At 36.7% G+C, this 19,037-nt stretch overlaps 3 non-coding genes across 3 annotated transcripts; all 3 read right to left on the bottom strand.

Annotated features, from left to right (window-relative positions):
- Positions 1-12,082: 12,082 nt before the first annotated feature.
- On the bottom strand, positions 12,083-12,157 carry TRNAD-GUC (transfer RNA aspartic acid (anticodon GUC)). The gene has a single exon. It is a non-coding gene; the product is annotated as a tRNA-Asp (tRNA).
- Positions 12,158-14,098: 1,941 nt separating this feature from the next.
- TRNAD-GUC (transfer RNA aspartic acid (anticodon GUC)) lies at positions 14,099-14,173 on the bottom strand. Its single transcript has one exon. It is a non-coding gene; the product is annotated as a tRNA-Asp (tRNA).
- A 2,741-nt stretch (positions 14,174-16,914) lies between these two features.
- On the bottom strand, positions 16,915-17,021 carry LOC147919398 (small nucleolar RNA R71). Its single transcript, XR_015594233.1, has one exon. It is a non-coding gene; the product is annotated as a small nucleolar RNA R71 (small nucleolar RNA).
- Between the last annotated feature and the right edge of the window lie 2,016 nt (positions 17,022-19,037).

Genomic DNA, 19,037 nt, shown 5'->3' with positions numbered 1-19,037 from the left:
ATGTATGCAATGAGATATGAATGGATGGATGGTAAGGTGTTTCAATTCCCCTTATGCAGTTGCAGTATAAGAGGTGTCAATCCTAAATGAGTGTTTGTGAGCAATTAAGATATGTATATGAGACTAAGTCAAGCCAAATGCAAAGATTGTTTGTCACTAACAATCCTAAATTGAAAATGTAAAATGCAGAAAGTAAACTACAAGAACTAAGAGCTAAATGCAAATAGAACAGAATGATTGCAGTAGTTATGAACCAAGAACAGAAATAGAAACTATGCTAATGAACTAATGCAAGACAATGATGAACAGGACAATGAGTAAATGAAACACAAATGCAAATAGAATGATACTAGAAATGAGACAGAACAACTACATATCATAAACAAGGGTTCTGGGGATGAACTCGAGCTAGCACTCGATCAAGTGTAGATCGAGTGCAGGGTCGAGCTAGATAAATCCGGGATACAGAGCAACACAATAAAAACAGGGCAATGCAAAAACGAATCAAACAACAAGCAAGCAACAGGATTAAGACTTAAAAATCAATAAACAAAGAAGGCCTTGAGGAGGGATTCATGGGCTAGACTAATGAATGAGGTTATCACGCTTTGGCCAACAAATCTCAAGCAAAGCTTTGAGCTAATCTCTAGACATATAAATCTAAGACAAGTTTCTTCCACTCTCATGGCATGAATCAATCAAACCTATGCATCTCTAGACTTGTTCTCACAAAGTAAAGAATCTACACAAGCAGGTATTAAGCAATACATCTCATACCAAAAAGACCTCTAATCTCTTAGCAAGCCTAATGGTAAGCTTTAGATCTAGCCTTATCTATGCTCCTTAAACATTGGTGTGATGCTAAGATGCTTGAAATCAAACCTTAACCTCTCAGTTCAGGATTAACATTAAGAACATCTAGCCTAGAAGAGATTCTACCACAATCAAGCTTGACCAAAGCAAAGAAACCTCAAACACAGCCCAGCCTAACCCATCCTCAAGATCCTAAGCACTACTCACATGAACACATGATGAACATCAAAGTCATAAACCCAGAAAATCTCGAAACTTGCATCAAATGAAACATAAGAACAAGAACTACAATGTTGCAAAAGGAATCAAACCCAAATTCTTAATATATTGAAAGTTATGGAACCAACAATATTGAAGAATCTAAGAGTTTAATTAAAAAGGGTACAAAATGTAAGGAAATAAAAAGGCAAAGGGAATAATTTCTTAAAAAGTAAAAACTAGGTTTCTGACTCTCTGAAAGGTTGCACACTTTAGTGGTTGCAGGTACAAGGCTTTATATAGGAGAGGAGGTGGAAGCCCTAAAAACACTAAAAGACAAAATAGTCAACGGCTCGGTCAACTCGACCTGTGCTCGGTCGAGTGGCAGGTCGAGCTGGCTTCTCTCGTGCATTCTCCACTCGGTCGAGTCCTCCTCAGCACACGGTCGAGTGTCTGGTCGAGTGTGCGGTCGAGCTGGACTCTGGACCTTGGTTCTTCAGCCTTAACTCTCTTGCTTTCCCTTCATGATTGGCTCACTTCTCCTCAGCATTGCTTCCATGCTCCTGAAGCTCCAAAATCACCTGAATATGCATGAAAAGATGCAAATGCAATGCAACTAAACTCTAATGCATGATTAGTGCTAAGGCTACACAATAATGGCCTAAATGGATAGCAAAAGATGCAAAAGATGTGAATAAACTAAGGGAAAACATGGTAAAATATATGAACATCAGCTTTTAAACTCTCCAAATCCATCTCAAACTCTTATAATTAGTCAGTTGCATTGGATTAAGACACATTTTAACTCAGAAACACTAAGAAAGCTGTTTACAACTTCTAAGCAATGTTTTCTTGGTTTTAGCATGTTTTGGGACAAAATGGGTATAAGTGGCTTTTAAACTCTCCAAATCCATCTCAATCTCATATAATTAGTCAGTTGCATTGGATTAAGACACATTTTAACCCCAAAAACACTAACAAAGCTGTTTACAACTTCTAAGCAATGTTTTCTTGGTTTTTGCCTATTTTGGGACAAAATGGGTATAAGTGGCTTTTAAACTCTCCAAATCCATCTCAAACATATATAATTAGTCAGTTGCATTGGATTCAGACACATTTTAACCCCAGAAACACTAACAAAGCTGTTTACAGCTTCTAAGCAATGTTTTCTCAAGTTTTAGCTTGTTTTGGGACAAAATGGGTATAAGTGGCTTTTAAACTCTCCAAATCCATCTCAAACTTATATAATTAGTCAGTTGCATTGGATTAAGACACATTTAACTCAGAAACACTAACAAAGCTGTTTACAGATTCTAAGCAATGTTTTCTTGGTTTTAGGCTGTTTTGGGACAAAATGGGTATTAGTGGCTTTGAAACTCTCCAAATCCATCTCAAAGTTATATAATTAGTTAGTTGCATTGGATTAAGACACATTTTAACCCCATAAACACTAACAAAGCTGTTTACAGCTTTTAAACAATGTTTTCTTGGTTTTAGGCTGTTTTGGGAAAAATAGGTATAAGTGGCGTTTAAACACTCCAAATCCATCTCAAACTCTTATAATTAATCAGTTGCATTAGATTAAGACACATTTTAACTCCAAAAACACTAACAAAGCTGTTTACAGCTTCTAAGCAATGTTTTCTTCGTTTTTGCCTGTTTTGTGACAAAATGGGTATAAGTGGCTTTTAAACTCTCCAAATCCATCCCAAACTCTTATAATTAGTCAGTTGCATTGGATTAAGACACATTTTAACCAAAAAAAACACTAACAATGCTGTTTAGAGCTTCTAAGCAATGTTTTCATGGTTTTAGGCTGTTTTGGGACAAAATGTGTATAAGTGGCTTTTAAACTCTCCAAATCCATCTCAAACTCTTATAATTAGTCAGTTCCATTGGATTAAGACACATTTTAACTCGAGAAACACTAACAAAGCTGTTTACAGCTTCTAAGCAATGTTTTCTTAGTTTTAGCCTGTTTAGGGACATAATGGGTATAATTGGCTTTTAAACTCTCCAAATCCATCTCAAACTCTTATAATTAGTCAGTTGCATTGGACTAAGACACATTTTAACTCAGAAACACTTAAAAAGCTGTTTATAGATTCTAAGCAACGTTTTCTTGGTTTTAGGCTGTTTTGGGACAAAATAGGTATAAGTGGCTTTTAAACTCTCCAAATCCATCTCAAACTCTTATAATTAGTCGGTTGCATTGGATTAAGACACATTTTCACCCCATAAACACTAACAAAGCTGTTTACAGCTTCTAAGCAATGCTTTCATGGTTTTAGCCTGTTTTGGGACAAAATTAGTTTTAGTGGCTTTTAAACTCTCCAAATCCATCTCAGACTCTTATAATTAGTCAATTCCATTGGATTAAGGCACATTTTAACCCTAGAAGCACTAACAAATCTGTTTATAGCTTCTAAGCAATGTTTTCTTGGTTTTAGCCTGCTTAGGGACAAAATGGGTATAATTGGCTTTTAAACTCTCCAAATCCATCTCAAACTCTTATAATTAGTCAGTTGCATTGGATTATGACACATTTTAACTCAGAAACACTAAGAAAGCTGTTTACAACTTCTAAGCAATGTTTTCTTGGTTTTAGCATGTTTTGGGACAAAATGGGTATAAGTGGCTTTAAACTCTCCAAATCCATCTCAATCTCTTATAATTAGTCAGTTGCATTGGATTAAGACACATTTTAACCCCAAAAACACTAACAAAACTGTTTACAATTTCTAAGCCATGTTTTCTTGGTTTCTGCCTATTTTGGGACAAAATGGGTATAAGTGGCTTTTAAACTCTCCAAATCCATCTCAAACATATATAATTAGTCAGTTGCATTGGATTAAGACACATTTTAACCCCAGAAAGACTAACAAAGCTGTTTTCAGCTTCTAAGCAATGTTTTCTCAGGTTATAGCTTGTTTTGGGACAAAATAGGTATAAGTGGCTTTTAAACTCTCCAAATCCATCTCAAACTTATATAATTAGTCAGTTGCATTGGATTAAGACACATTTAACTCAGAAACACTAACAAAGCTGTTTACAGATTCTAAGCAATGTTTTCTTGGTTTTAGGCTGTTTTGGGACAAAATGGGTATTAGTGGCTTTTAAACTCTCCAAATCCATCTCAAAGTTATATAATTAGTTAGTTGCATTGGATTAAGACACATTTTAACCCCAGAAACACTAACAAAGCTGTTTACAGCTTTTAGACAATGTTTTCTTGGTTCTAGGCTGTTTTGGGAAAAATAGGTATAAGTGGCGTTTAAACACTCCAAATCCATCTCGAACTCTTATAATTAATCAGTTGCATTAGATTAAGACACATTTTAACTCCAAAAACACTAACAAAGCTGTTTACAGCTTCTAAGCAATGTTTTCTTCGTTTTTGCCTGTTTTGTGACAAAATGGGTATAAGTGGCTTTTAAACTCTCCAAATCCATCCCAAACTCTTATAATTAGTCAGTTGCATTGGATTAAGACACATTTTAACCAAAAAAAACACTAACAATGCTGTTTAGAGCTTCTAAGCAATGTTTTCATGGTTTTAGGCTGTTTTGGGACAAAATATGTATAAGTGGCTTTTAAACTCTCCAAATCCATCTCAAACTCTTATAATTAGTCAGTTCCATTGGATTAAGACACATTTTAACTCGAGAAACACTAACAAAGCTGTTTACAGCTTCTAAGCAATGTTTTCTTAGTTTTAGCCTGTTTAGGGACATAATGGGTATAATTGGCTTTTAAACTCTCCAAATCCATCTCAAACTCTTATAATTAGTCAGTTGCATTGGACTAAGACACATTTTAACTCAGAAACACTTAAAAAGCTGTTTATAGATTCTAAGCAACGTTTTCTTGGTTTTAGGCTGTTTTGGGACAAAATAGGTATAAGTGGCTTTTAAACTCTCCAAATCCATCTCAAACTCTTATAATTAGTCGGTTGCATTGGATTAAGACACATTTTCACCCCATAAACACTAACAAAGCTGTTTACAGCTTCTAAGCAATGCTTTCATGGTTTTAGCCTGTTTTGGGACAAAATTAGTTTTAGTGGCTTTTAAACTCTCCAAATCCATCTCAGACTCTTATAATTAGTCAATTCCATTGGATTAAGGCACATTTTAACCCTAGAAGCACTAACAAATCTGTTTATAGCTTCTAAGCAATGTTTTCTTGGTTTTAGCCTGCTTAGGGACAAAATGGGTATAATTGGCTTTTAAACTCTCCAAATCCATCTCAAACTCTTATAATTAGTCAGTTGCATTGGATTATGACACATTTTAACTCAGAAACACTAAGAAAGCTGTTTACAACTTCTAAGCAATGTTTTCTTGGTTTTAGCATGTTTTGGGACAAAATGGGTATAAGTGGCTTTAAACTCTCCAAATCCATCTCAATCTCTTATAATTAGTCAGTTGCATTGGATTAAGACACATTTTAACCCCAAAAACACTAACAAAACTGTTTACAATTTCTAAGCCATGTTTTCTTGGTTTCTGCCTATTTTGGGACAAAATGGGTATAAGTGGCTTTTAAACTCTCCAAATCCATCTCAAACATATATAATTAGTCAGTTGCATTGGATTAAGACACATTTTAACCCCAGAAAGACTAACAAAGCTGTTTTCAGCTTCTAAGCAATGTTTTCTCAGGTTATAGCTTGTTTTGGGACAAAATAGGTATAAGTGGCTTTTAAACTCTCCAAATCCATCTCAAACTTATATAATTAGTCAGTTGCATTGGATTAAGACACATTTAACTCAGAAACACTAACAAAGCTGTTTACAGATTCTAAGCAATGTTTTCTTGGTTTTAGGCTGTTTTGGGACAAAATGGGTATTAGTGGCTTTTAAACTCTCCAAATCCATCTCAAAGTTATATAATTAGTTAGTTGCATTGGATTAAGACACATTTTAACCCCAGAAACACTAACAAAGCTGTTTACAGCTTTTAGACAATGTTTTCTTGGTTCTAGGCTGTTTTGGGAAAAATAGGTATAAGTGGCGTTTAAACACTCCAAATCCATCTCGAACTCTTATAATAAGTCAGTTGCATTAGATTAAGACACATTTTAACCCCAAAAACACTAACAAAGCTGTTTACAGCTTCTAAGCAATGTTTTCTTGGTTTTTGCATGTTTTGGGACAAAATGGGTATAAGTGGCTTTTAAACTCTCCAAATCCATCTCAAACTCTTATAATTAGTCAGTTGCATTGGATTAAGACACATTTTAACCCAAAAAACACTAACAAAGCTGTTTACAGCTTCTAAGCAATGTTTTCATGGTTTTAGGCTGTTTTGGCACAAAATGTGTATAAGTGGCTTTTAAAGTCTCCGAATCCATCTCAAACTCTTATAATTAGTCAATTTCATTGGATTAAGGCACATTTTAACCCGAGAAACACTAACAAAGCTATTTACAGTTTCTAAGCAATGTTTTCTAAGTTTTAGCCTGTTTAGGGACAAAATGGGTATAATTGGCTTTTAAACTCTCCAAATCCATCTCAACTCTTATAATTAGTCAGTTGCATTGGATTAAGACACATTTTAACTCAGAAATACTAACAAAGCTGTTTACAGCTTCTAAGCAATGTTTTCTTGGTTTTAGCCTGTTTTGGGACAAAATGTGTATAAGTGGCTTTTAAACTCTTCAAATAAATCTCAAACTCTTATAATTAGTCAGTTGCATTGGATTAAGACACATTTTAACCCCAAAAACACTAACAAAGCTTTTTACAACTTCTAAGGAATGTTTTCTTGGTTTTTGCCTGTTTTGGGACAAAATGGGTATAAGTGGCTTTTAAAATCTCCAAATCCATCTCAAACTCTTATAATTAGTCAGTTGCATTGGATTACGACACATTTTAACCTCAGAAACACTAACAAAGGTGTTTACAGCTTCTAAGCAATGTTTTCTCAGGTTTTAGCTTGTTTTGGGACAAAATGGGTATAAGTGGCTTTTAAACTCTCCAAAACCATCTCAAACTCTTATAATTAGTCAGTTGCATTGGATTACGACACATTTTAACCTCAGAAACACTAACAAAGGTGTTTACAGCTTCTAAGCAATGTTTTCTCAGGTTTTAGCTTGTTTTGGGACAAAATGGGTATAAGTGGCTTTTAAACTCTCCAAATCCATCTCAAACTTAAATAATTAGTCAGTTGCATTGGATTAAGACACATGTAACTCAGAAACACTACCAAAGCTGTTTACAGATTCTAAGCAATGTTTTCTTGGTTTTAGGCTGTTTTGGGACAAAATAGGTATAAGTGGCTTTTAAACTCTCCAAATCCATCTCAAACTCTTATAATTAGTCGGTTGCATTGGATTAAGACACATTTTAACCCCATAAACACTAACAAAACTGTTTACAGCTTCTAAGCAATGCTTTCATGGTTTTAGCCTGTTTTGGGAGAAAATGGGTTTTAGTGGCTTTTAAACTCTCCAAATCCATCTCAGACTCTTATAATTAGTCAATTCCATTGGATTAAGGCACATTTTAACCCTAGAAACACTAACAAATCTGTTTATAGCTTCTAAGCAATGTTTTCTTGGTTTTAGCCTGCTTAGGGACAAAATGGGTATAATTGGCTTTTAAACTCTCCAAATCCATCTCAAACTCTTATAATTAGTCAGTTGCATTGGATTAAGACACATTTTAACTCAGAAACACTAAGAAAGCTGTTTACAACTTCTAAGCAATGTTTTCTTGGTTTTAGCATGTTTTGGGACAAAATGGGTATAAGTGGCTTTAAACTCTCCAAATCCATCTCAATCTCTTATAATTAGTCCGTTGCATTGGATTAAGACACATTTTAACCCCAAAAACAGTAACAAAACTGTTTACAACTTCTAAGCCATGTTTTCTTGGTTTCTGCCTATTTTGGGACAAAATGGGTATAAGTGGCTTTTAAACTCTCCAAATCCATCTCAAACATATATAATTAGTCAGTTGCATTGGATTAAGACACATTTTAACCCCAGAAAGACTAACAAAACTGTTTACAGCTTCTAAGCAATGTTTTCTCAGGTTATAGCTTGTTTTGGGACAAAATAGGTATAAGTGGCTTTTAAACTCTCCAAATCCATCTCAAACTTATATAATTAGTCAGTTGCATTGGATTAAGACACATTTAACTCAGAAACACTAACAAAGCTGTTTACAGATTCTAAGCAATGTTTTCTTGGTTTTAGGCTGTTTTGGGACAAAATGGGTATTAGTGGCTTTTAAACTCTCCAAATCCATCTCAAAGTTATATAATTAGTTAGTTGCATTGGATTAAGACACATTTTAACCCTAGAAACACTAACAAAGCTGTTTACAGCTTTTAGACAATGTTTTCTTGGTTTTAGGCTGTTTTGGGAAAAATAGGTATAAGTGGCGTTTAAACTCTCCAAATCCATCTCGAACTCTTATAATTAGTCAGTTGCATTAGATCAAGACACATTTTAACCCCAAAAACACTAACAAAGCTGTTTACAGCTTCTAAGCAATGTTTTCTTGGTTTTTGCATGTTTTGGGACAAAATGGGTATAAGTGGCTTTTAAACTCTCCAAATCCATCTCAAACTCTTATAATTAGTCATTTGCATTGGATTAAGACACATTTTAACCCAAAAAAACACTAACAAAGCTGTTTACAGCTTCTAAGCAATGTTTTCATGGTTTTATGCTGTTTTGGCACAAAATGTGTATAAGTGGCTTTTAAACTCTCCGAATCCATCTCAAACTCTTATAATTAGTCAATTCCATTGGATTAAGGCACATTTTAACCCGAGAAACACTAACAAAGCTATTTACAGCTTCTAAGCAATGTTTTCTTAGTTTTAGCCTGTTTAGGGACAAAATGGGTATAATTGGCTTTTAAACTCTCCAAATCCATCTCAAACTCTTATAATTAGTCAGTTGCATTGGATTACGACACATTTTAGCCTCAGAAACACTAACAAAGGTGTTTACAGCTTCTAAGCAATGTTTTCTCAGGTTTTAGCTTGTTTTGGGACAAAATGGGTATAAGTGGCTTTTAAACTCTCCAAATCCATCTCAAACTTAAATAATTAGTCAGTTGCATTGGATTAAGACACATTTAACTCAGAAACACTAACAAAGCTGTTTACAGATTCTAAGCAATGTTTTCTTGGTTTTAGGCTGTTTTGGGACAAAATGGGTATAAGTGGCTTTTAAACTCTCCAAATCCATCTCAAACTCTTATAATTAGTCAGTTGCATTGGATTAAGACACATTTTAACTCAGAAACACTAACAAAACTGTTTACAGACTCTAAGCAATGTTTTCTTGGTTTTAGGCTGTTTTGGGACAAAATGGGTATAAGTGGCTTTTAAACTCTCCAAATCCATCTCAAACTCTTATAATTAGTCGGTTGCATTGGATTAAGATACATTTTAACCCCATAAACACTAACAAAGCTGTTTACAGCTTCTAAGCAATGCTTTCTTTGTTTTAGCCTGTTTTGGGACAAAATGGGTTTTAGTGGCTTTTATACTCTCCAAATCCATCTCAGACTCTTATAATTAGTCAGTTCCATTGGATTAAGACACATTTTAACACCAGAAACACTAACAAATCTGTTTACAGCTTCTAAGCAATGTTTTCTTGGTTTTAGCCTGTTTAGGGACAAAATGGGTATAATTGGCTTTTAAACTCTCCAAATCCATCTCAAACTCTTATAATTAGTCAGTTGCATTGGATTAAGACACATTTTAACTCAGAAACACTAAGAAATCTGTTTACAACTTCTAAGCAATGTTTTCTTGGTTTTAGCATGTTTTGGGACAAAATGGGTATAAGTGCCTTTTAAACTCTCCAAATCCATCTCAATCTCTTATAATTAGTCAGTTGCATTGGATTAAGACACATTTTAACCCCAAAACACTACCAAAGCTGTTTATAACTTCTAAGCAATGTTTTCTTGGTTTTTGCCTGTTTTGGGACAAAATGGGTATAAGTGGATTTTAAAATCTCCAAATCCATCTCAAACTCTTATAATTAGTCAGTTGCACTGGATTAAGACACATTTTAACACAGAAACACTAACAAAGCTTTTTACAGCTTCTAAGCAATGTTTTCTTGGTTTTAGCCTGTTTTGGGACAAAATGGGTATACGTGGCTTTTAAACTCTCCAAATCCATCTAAAACTCTTATAATTAGTCAGTTCCATTGGATTAAGACACATTCTAACCCCATAAACACTAATAAATCTATTTACAGCTTCTAAGCAATGTTTTCTTGGTTTTAGCCTGTTTAGGGACAAAATGGGTATAACTGATGTTCATATATTTTACCTTGTTTTCCCTTAGTTTATTCACATCTTTTGCATCTTTTGCTATCCATTTAGGCCATTATTGTGTAGCTTTAGCACTAATCATTCATTAGAGTTTAGTTGCATTGCATTTGCATCATTTCATGCATAATCAGGTGATTTTAGAGCTTAAGGAGCATGGAAGCAATGCTGAGGAGAAGTGAGCCAATCATGAAGGGAAAGCAAGAGAGTTAAGGCTGAAACAACAAGGTCCAGAGTCCAACTCGACCGCACACTCGACCGTGTGCTGAGGAGGACTCGACCAAGTGGAGAATGCACGAGAGAAGCCAGCTCGACCTGCCACTCGACCGAGCACAGGTCGAGTTGACCGAGCCATTGACTATTTTGCCTTTTAGTATTTTTAGGGCTTCCACCCCCTCTCCTATATAAAGCCTTGTACCTGCAGCCACCAAAAGAGTCCAGCTTTTAGATATTCTCTAAACCTAGTTTTTACCCTTTTGGGAATTATTCTCTTTGCACTTTTTATTTTCCTTAGATTTTCCTTAGATTTTTATTTCCCTAGATTCTTGTATTTTGTTAGTTTCATAACTTTCAAGATAAAAAGATTTCGAGTTTTATTTCTTCATCAATATTGTAGATCTCTGTGTTATCTTTCATTTGATGCAAGTTTCAATATTTTCTGCGTTTACGATTTTTGTGTTCATCATGTGTTCTTTTGAGTAGTTCTTTAGGATTTTGAGGATGGGTTAGGCTGGATTGATCTTGTGGTTTGTGTGATTTGGACAAGCTTGATTGTAGTAGATCTCTTCTAGGCTAGATGATCTTAATGCTGATCCTGAACTAAGAGGTTAGGGTTTGATTTCAAGCATCTTAGCATCACAACAATGTTTAAGGAGCATAGATAAGGCTAGGTCTAGAGCTTACCATTAGGCTTGCTAAGAGATTAGAGGTCTTCTTTGGTTTGAGATGTATTGCTTAATGCCTGCTTGTGTAGATTCTTTACTGTGTGAGAACAAGTCTAGAATTGCATAGGTTTGATTGTTTCTTGCCATGAGAGTGGAAGAAACTTGTCTTAGATTTATATGTCTAGAGATTAGCTCAAAGTTTGCTTGAGATTTGGTGACCAAGTTAGATAACCACAATGATTAGTTCAGCCCATGAATCCCTCCTCAAGGCCTTCTTTGTTTATTGATTTTTAAGTCTTAATCCTGTTGCTTGCTTGTAGTTTGATTCGTATTTGCATTGCTCTGTTTTTATTGTGTTGCTCTGTTTCCCGGATTTATCCAGCTCGACCCTGCACTCGACCTACACTCAGTCGAGTGCTTGCTCGAGTTCATCCCCAAAACTCTTGTTTATGATTTGTGATTGTGCTGTTTCATTCCTATTTGCATTTCTGTTTCATCTACTCATTGTCCTGTTCATTATTGTCTTGCATTAGTTCATCATAGTAGTTTCTATTTCTGTTCTAGCTTCATATAGTCATAATCATTCTGTTCCATTCACATTTACTTCTTAGTTCTTGTAGTTTTACTTTCTGCATCTTTACATTTTCATCTGAGGATTGTTATTGACAAACAATCTTTGCATTTGGCTTAACTTAGATTCATATACATATCTTAATTGTTCACAAACACTCATTTAGGATTGATACCTCTTATACTGCAACAACATAAGGGGAATTGAAACACCCATCCATCTATCCATTCATATCTCACCATTGCATACATTCATCATCATTCATTCATCACCCACATAACAAAAAGCTAGTTTCAATTTGGCGCCGTTGCCGGGGATCGAACCCGGGTCACCCGCGTGACAGGCGGGAATACTTACCACTATACTACAATCCCAGCAGATACATCTAGGTTAAGCCAAATGCAAAGATTGTTTGTCACTACAATCCTAAGATGAAAATGTAAAGATGCAGAAAGTAAAACTACAAGAACTAAGAACTAAATGTGAATGGAACAGAATGATTATGACTATATGAAGCTAGAACAGAAATAGAAACTACTATATTTTACCTTGTTTTCCCTTAGATTATTCACATCTTTTGCATCTTTTGCTATCCATTTAGGCCATTATTGTGTAGCTTTATCACTAATCATGCATTATAGTTTAGATGCATTGCATTTGCATCTTTTCATGCATATTCAGGTGATTTTCGAGCTTAAGGAGCTTGGAAGCAATGCGGAGGAGAAGTGAAGCAACCATGAAGGGAAAGCAAGAGAGTTAAGGCTGAAACAACAAGGTCCCGAGTCCAACTCGACCGCACACTCGACCAGACACTCGACCGTGTGCTGAGGAGGACTCGACCGGGTGGAGAATGCACGAGAGAAGCCAGCTCGACCTGCCACTCGACCGAGCACAGGTCAAGTTGACCGAGCTGTTGACTATTTTGTCTTTTAGTATTTTTAGGGCTTCCACCCCCGCTCCTATATAAAGCCTTTTACCTGCAGCCACCAAAAGAGCCCAGCTTTTAGATATTCTCTAAACCTAGTTTTTACCCTTTTGGGAATTATTCTTTTTGCACTTTTTATTCTCCTTAGAATTTGTACTTGTTTTAGAGAGAAAATACTAGATTCTTGTATTTTGTTGGTTTCATAACTTTCAAGATATAAAGATTTCGAGTTTTATTTCTTCATCAATATTATAGATCTCTGTGTTATCTTTCATATGATGCAAGTTTCAATATTTTCTGGGTTTTTTACTTTGTTCATCATGTGTTCTTGTGAGTAGTTCTTTAAGATCTTGAGGATGGGTTAGGCTTGATTGATCTTGTGGTTTGTGTGATTTGGTCAAGCTTGATTGTTGTAGATCTCTTCTAGGCTAGATGATTTTAATGCTGATCCTGAACTGAGAGTTTAGGGTTTGATTTCAAGCATCTTAGCATCACACCAATGTTTAAGGAGCATAGATAAGGCTAGATCTGGAGCTTACCATTAGGCTTGCTAAGAGATTAGAGGTCTTGTTTGGTTTGAGATGTATTGCTTAATGCCTGCTCGTGTAGATTCTTTACTATGTGAGAACAAGTCTAGAATTGCATAGGTTTGATTGTTTCTTGCCATGAGAGTGGAAGAAACTTGTCTTAGATTTATATGTCTAGAGATTAGCTCAAAGTTTGCTTGAGATTTGTTGACCAAGTTAGATAACCACAATGATTAGTTCAGCCCATGAATCCCTCCTCAAGGCCTTCTTTGTTTATTGATTTTTAAGTCTTAATCCTATTGCTTGCTTGTTGTTTGATTCGTATTTGCATTGCTCTGTTTTTATTGTGTTGCTCTGTTTCTCGGATTTATCCAGCTCGACCCTGCACTCGACCTACACTCAGTCGAGTGCTTGCTCGAGTTCATCCCCAAATCTCTTGTTTATGATTTGTGATTGTTCTGTTTCATTCCTATTTGCATTTCTGTTTCATCTACTCATTGTCCTGTTCATTATTGTCTTGCATTAGTTCATCATAGTAGTTTCTATTTCTGTTCTAGCTTCATATAGTCATAATCATTCTGTTCCATTCACATTTAGTTCTTAGTTCTTGTAGTTTTACTTTCTACATCTTTACATTTTCATCTTAGGATTGTTAGTGACAAACAATCTTTGCATTTGGCTTAATTTAGATGCATATACATATCTTAATTGTTCACAAACACTCATTTAGGATTGATACCTCTTATACTGCAACAACATAAGGGGAATTGAAACACCCATCCATCTATCCATTCATATCTCACCATTGCATACATTCATCATCATTCATTCATCACCCACATAACAAAAAGCTAGTTTCAATTTGGCGCCGTTGCCGGGGATCGAACCCGGGTCACCCGCGTGACAGGCGGGAATACTTACCACTATACTACAATCCCAGCAGATACATCTAAGTTAAGCCAAATGCAAAGATTGTTTGTCACTACAATCCTAAGATGAAAATGTAAAGATGCAGAAAGTAAAACTACAAGAACTAAGAACTAAATGTGAATGGAACAAAATGATTATGACTATATCAAGCTAGAACAGAAATAGAAACTACTATATTTTACCTTGTTTTCCCTTAGATTATTCACATCTTTTGCATCTTTTGCTATCCATTTAGGCCATTATTGTGTAGCTTTAGCACTAATCATGCATTATAGTTTAGATGCATTGCATTTGCATCTTTTCATGCATATTCAGGTGATTTTGGAGCTTAAGGAGCTTGGAAGCAATGCTGAGGAGAAGTGAAGCAACCATGAAGGGAAAGCAAGAGAGTTAAGGCTGAAACAACAAGGTCCAGAGTCCAACTCGACCGCACACTCGACTAGACACTCGACCGTGTGCTGAGGAGGACTCGACCGAGTGGAGAATGCACGAGAGAAGCCAGCTCGACCTGCCACTCGACCGAGCACAGGTCGAGCTGACCGAGCTGTTGACTATTTTGACTTTTAGTATTTTTAGGGCTTCCACCCCCTCTCCTATGTAAAGCCTTGTACCTGCAGCCACCAAAAGAGCCCAGCTTTAAAATATTCTTTAAACCTAATTTTACCCTTTTGGGAATTATTCTTTTTGCACTTTTTATTCTCCTTAGATTTTGTACTTGTTTTAGAGAGAAAAGACTAGATTCTTGTATTTTGTTGGTTTCATAACTTTCAAGATTTAAAGATTTCGAGTTTTATTTCTTCATCAATATTGTAGATCTCTGTGTTATCTTTCTTTGATGCAAGTTTCAATATTTTCTGGGTTTTTGACTTTGTTCATCATGTGTTCTTGTGAGTAGTTCTTTAAGATCTTGAGGATGGGTTAGGCTGGATTGATCTTGTGGTTTGTGTGATTTGGTCAAGCTTGATTGTGGTAGATCTCTTCTAGGCTAGATGATCTTAATGCTGATCCTGAACTGAGAGGTTAGGGTTTGATTTCAAGCATCTTAGCATCACACCAATGTTTAAGGAGCATAGATAAGGCTAGATCTAGAGCTTACCATTAGGCTTGCTAAGAGATTAGAGGTCTTGTTTGCTTTGAGATGTATTGCTTAATGCCTGCTTGTGTAGATTCTTTACTGTGTGAGAACAAGTCTAGAATTGCATAGGTTTGATTGTTTCTTGCCATGAGAGTGGAAGAAACTTGTCTTAGATTTATATGTCTAGAGATTAGCTCAAAGTTTGCTTGAGATTTGTTGACCAAGTTAGATAACCACAATGATTAGTTCAGCCCATGAATCCCTCCTCAAGGCCTTCTTTGTTTATTGATTTTTAAGTCTTAATCCTGTTGCTTGCTTGTTGTTTGATTCGTATTTGCATTGCTCTGTTTTCATTGTGTTGCTCTGTTTCTCGGATTTATCCAGCTCGACCCTGCACTCGACCTACACTCAGTCGAGTGCTTGCTCGAGTTCATCCCCAAAACACTTGTTTATGATTTGTGATTGTTCTGTTTCATTCCTATTTGCATTTCTGTTTCATCTACTCATTGTCCTGTTCATTATTGTCTTGCATTAGTTCATCATAGTAGTTTCTATTTCTGTTCTAGCTTCATATAGTCATAATCATTCTGTTCCATTCACATTTAGTTCTTAGTTCTTGTAGTTTTACTTTCTGCATCTTTACATTTTCATCTTAGGATTGTTAGTGACAAACAATCTTTGCATTTGGCTTAACTTAGATGCATATACATATCTTAATTGTTCACAAACACTCATTTAGGATTGATACCTCTTATACTGCAACAGCATAAGGGGAATTGAAACACCCATCCATCTATCCATTCATATCTCACCATTGCATACATTCATCATCATTCATTCATCACCCACATAACAAAAAGCTTGTTTCAATTTGGCGCCGTTGCCCATTTGAGTGTGTTTTTGTGACATTTTGGATCCATATTAGTCTAAGATTAAGTTCGTTTATACTCTTGTGAGGTTGTTGAACTCGAATCTTCTGTTGCTGGGTTGAAGTTGAATTTCAGGTACCACTCGACCACCACTCGACCGAGCAGTGATCGAGCACTTGATCGAGTCAGAAGCCGTGTACATTTGGCCACCGCTTCCCAGTCGACTCAACCACCCACACGAGCCTGAGCTCAATTGTGAACCTGTTCGAATTTGTACTCGCGTTTGTTGATGCACACAAGGTCTAAGGGGAAAGACAATCTTCAAAGGCCTATTGACAACATCCATAGGAAGCAAAAGGGTTTGGGAAATCAGAGAAGGAGAGTAGTTCAACAACAGCAAGAGGTTCCAATCATCATGGAGCAACAAGATCAAGTTCCAAGACCAAGGAACATTGGTGCTGGAGATGCACCCAACACCCACAACCAAAGGGCTGGTATTGTGCCTCCAACAGTGCCAAACAACAACTTTGAGATCAAGAGTGGATTGATCTCCATGATTCAAGCCAACAAGTTTCATGGGTTGCCAATGGAGGATCCACTAGATCATCTTGATGAGTTTGACAGAATCTGTGGTCTTACAAATATCAATGGAGTGAGTGAAGATGGATTCAAGTTGAGGCTCTTCCCATTCTCACTTGGAGACAAGGCTCACCTTTGGGAGAAGACTCTTCCTACTGGAGCAATAACAACATGGGATGCATGCAAGAAGGCTTTCTTAGCCAAATTCTTCTCAAATGCAAGGACTGCTAGATTGAGGAATGAGATTTCTGGGTTTGCTCAAAGAAACAATGAAAGCTTTTGTGAAGCTTGGGAGTGGTTCAAAGGATTTCAAACTCAGTGTCCTCATCATAGCGTCAACAATGAGTCACTCTTGAGTACCTTGTATAGAGGAGTGCTTCCCAAGATAAAGATGCTTCTTGACACAGCCTCTAATGGAAACTTCCTCAACAAGAATGTGGAAGAAGGCTGGGAGTTAGTTGAGAATCTTGCTCAGTCAGATGGAAACTATAATGAGGACTATAACAGAACCCTAAGGAGTTCCTCAACTGATCAAGAGGACAAGTACAAGAAGGACTTGAAGATGGTCAATGAGAAGCTTGACAAGATCCTTCTTAGCCAACAAAAGTCTATTCACTTCATTGGTGAAGAAGAGGTTCCAGTTCAAGAGGGGGAGACTGAGTTTGCTGAGTTATGCTACATGCAAAACCAGGGAGGATTCAAGGGCTACAACCAAGGAGGTTTCAAGAACAACAATCTCTCTTATAGGAGTACCAATGTGGCCAACCCTCAAGACCAAGTCTATCCACTTCAACAGCCTCAACAGCAACAACACTATGTCCCCAAGCAACAACATCAAGTGTTCCAGCCTCAGTTGTGTCCCCCACCAGGGTTTCAGACTAACCAAGGCCAAGAACAAGACTTAATAGCAATGATGCAACAATTGTTGATTGGGCAAACACAAGAAAAGATTGAGGAAGCCAAGCAATTTGCTAAAGTAAATCACAGGCTCACATCCCAGTATAATGATTTTAACATGAAGTTTGAAGGTCTCAACTCTAGAGTAAAGTATATGGAGAGCAACATTGCTTCTACTTCTGCTCCAAAACCCAACCAACTCCCTGTAAAAGCTGTTCAAAATCCAAGGGAGTTCACTGTAAAAGCCATCCATATCTCTGCTGAGGAAGTCACTGAGGACAGTGATGTTCAAGATGGGGAGGATTGGTCAGTTATTGAAGCTTTGAGTGAAGTTTGTGCAGAGAATTCTGAATCCGCCATTGCACTCGACCAGGTACTCGAGCCAGCACTCGACCGAGTGCATGATCGAGTGGTCGATCGAGCTGGAGAATCAGGAGCTGTTAAACCTGCTAAGTACATTCCTCCTGCCTACAAGCCACCTCTACCATTCCCAGGACGTTTCAAAGCAAAAAGGATCAAGGAATTAAGGGAAATAATTGAGAAAAAGGAGATGTTGGCTAAGCAACAAAAGGATGAGGAAGCTTTGAAAGAAGAAGTTGTGGTTGAGAAACAAGAAAAAGTGATGGCTATACAAGAAGTCATCATTGCTTATCAAGAAGAGGAGAGAGGACCTGCCTTGGAACAGTATGAACCTTATCCTCTCTATAGAGATTTTTTGCATGATTTGTCAAAGAAGAAGGCTCAAGCTTAAGATGAGAAGGATATTGAGAACCTTGGAGGAGTGATTATCCCAATTAAGCTTAAGGATCCAGGACCATTCTATCTGCCTTGCACAATCAGTTACCTCCACTACAATCAATGCCTTTGTGATTTGGGAGCTTCAACTAGTGTGATGCCATACTCCATAGCTCAAAAGCTTGGGAGAACTGATTTCAAATCCACCAACCTCCATGTTTGCCTAGCTGATGGGTCAAACAGAGAAGTAGTTGGAAGGTTGGAGAATGTTCCACTCAAGATAGGGAAGGCAAGGGTTCATACAGATTTTGTGGTATTGGAGATGGACAAAGAACCTGAAGATCCTATCATCCTTGGAAGGCCATTCTTAGCCACTGTTGGAGCAGTCAGTGATGTCAAGGAAGGTCTTGTGAATTTGAACATTGCTGAGGGTATAGTTATAAAGTTCAACATCTATAACCCAACCAACCTTCCTACCATTGATGATCAGCCTTTTACTATCAAGGATAAAGGTGGTCAAGAAGGGTTAAGTGATAAGGCAACTCCAAAGGCTGAGCTTTCACTTCAAGAGGATTCTAAGGAAAAGCTTAAGAGGTCAGTTCAAGAACTGACTGGTATGGTTGAGGATCTCCAAGTTAAGCTGAACAAGAGGTCTTTGAGGAAAGCAAGACCAAGGCTCAAAATCAAGAAGAAGTATGGTTTGTGTGCTAAGGGTGAGGT

Source organism: Camelina sativa, chromosome 20 (assembly GCF_030686135.1).
Source record: "Camelina sativa cultivar CO46 ecotype springtype chromosome 20, ASM3068613v1".
NCBI lineage: Eukaryota > Viridiplantae > Streptophyta > Magnoliopsida > Brassicales > Brassicaceae > Camelina > Camelina sativa.
This window is presented reverse-complemented; position numbering and strand designations above follow the sequence as displayed.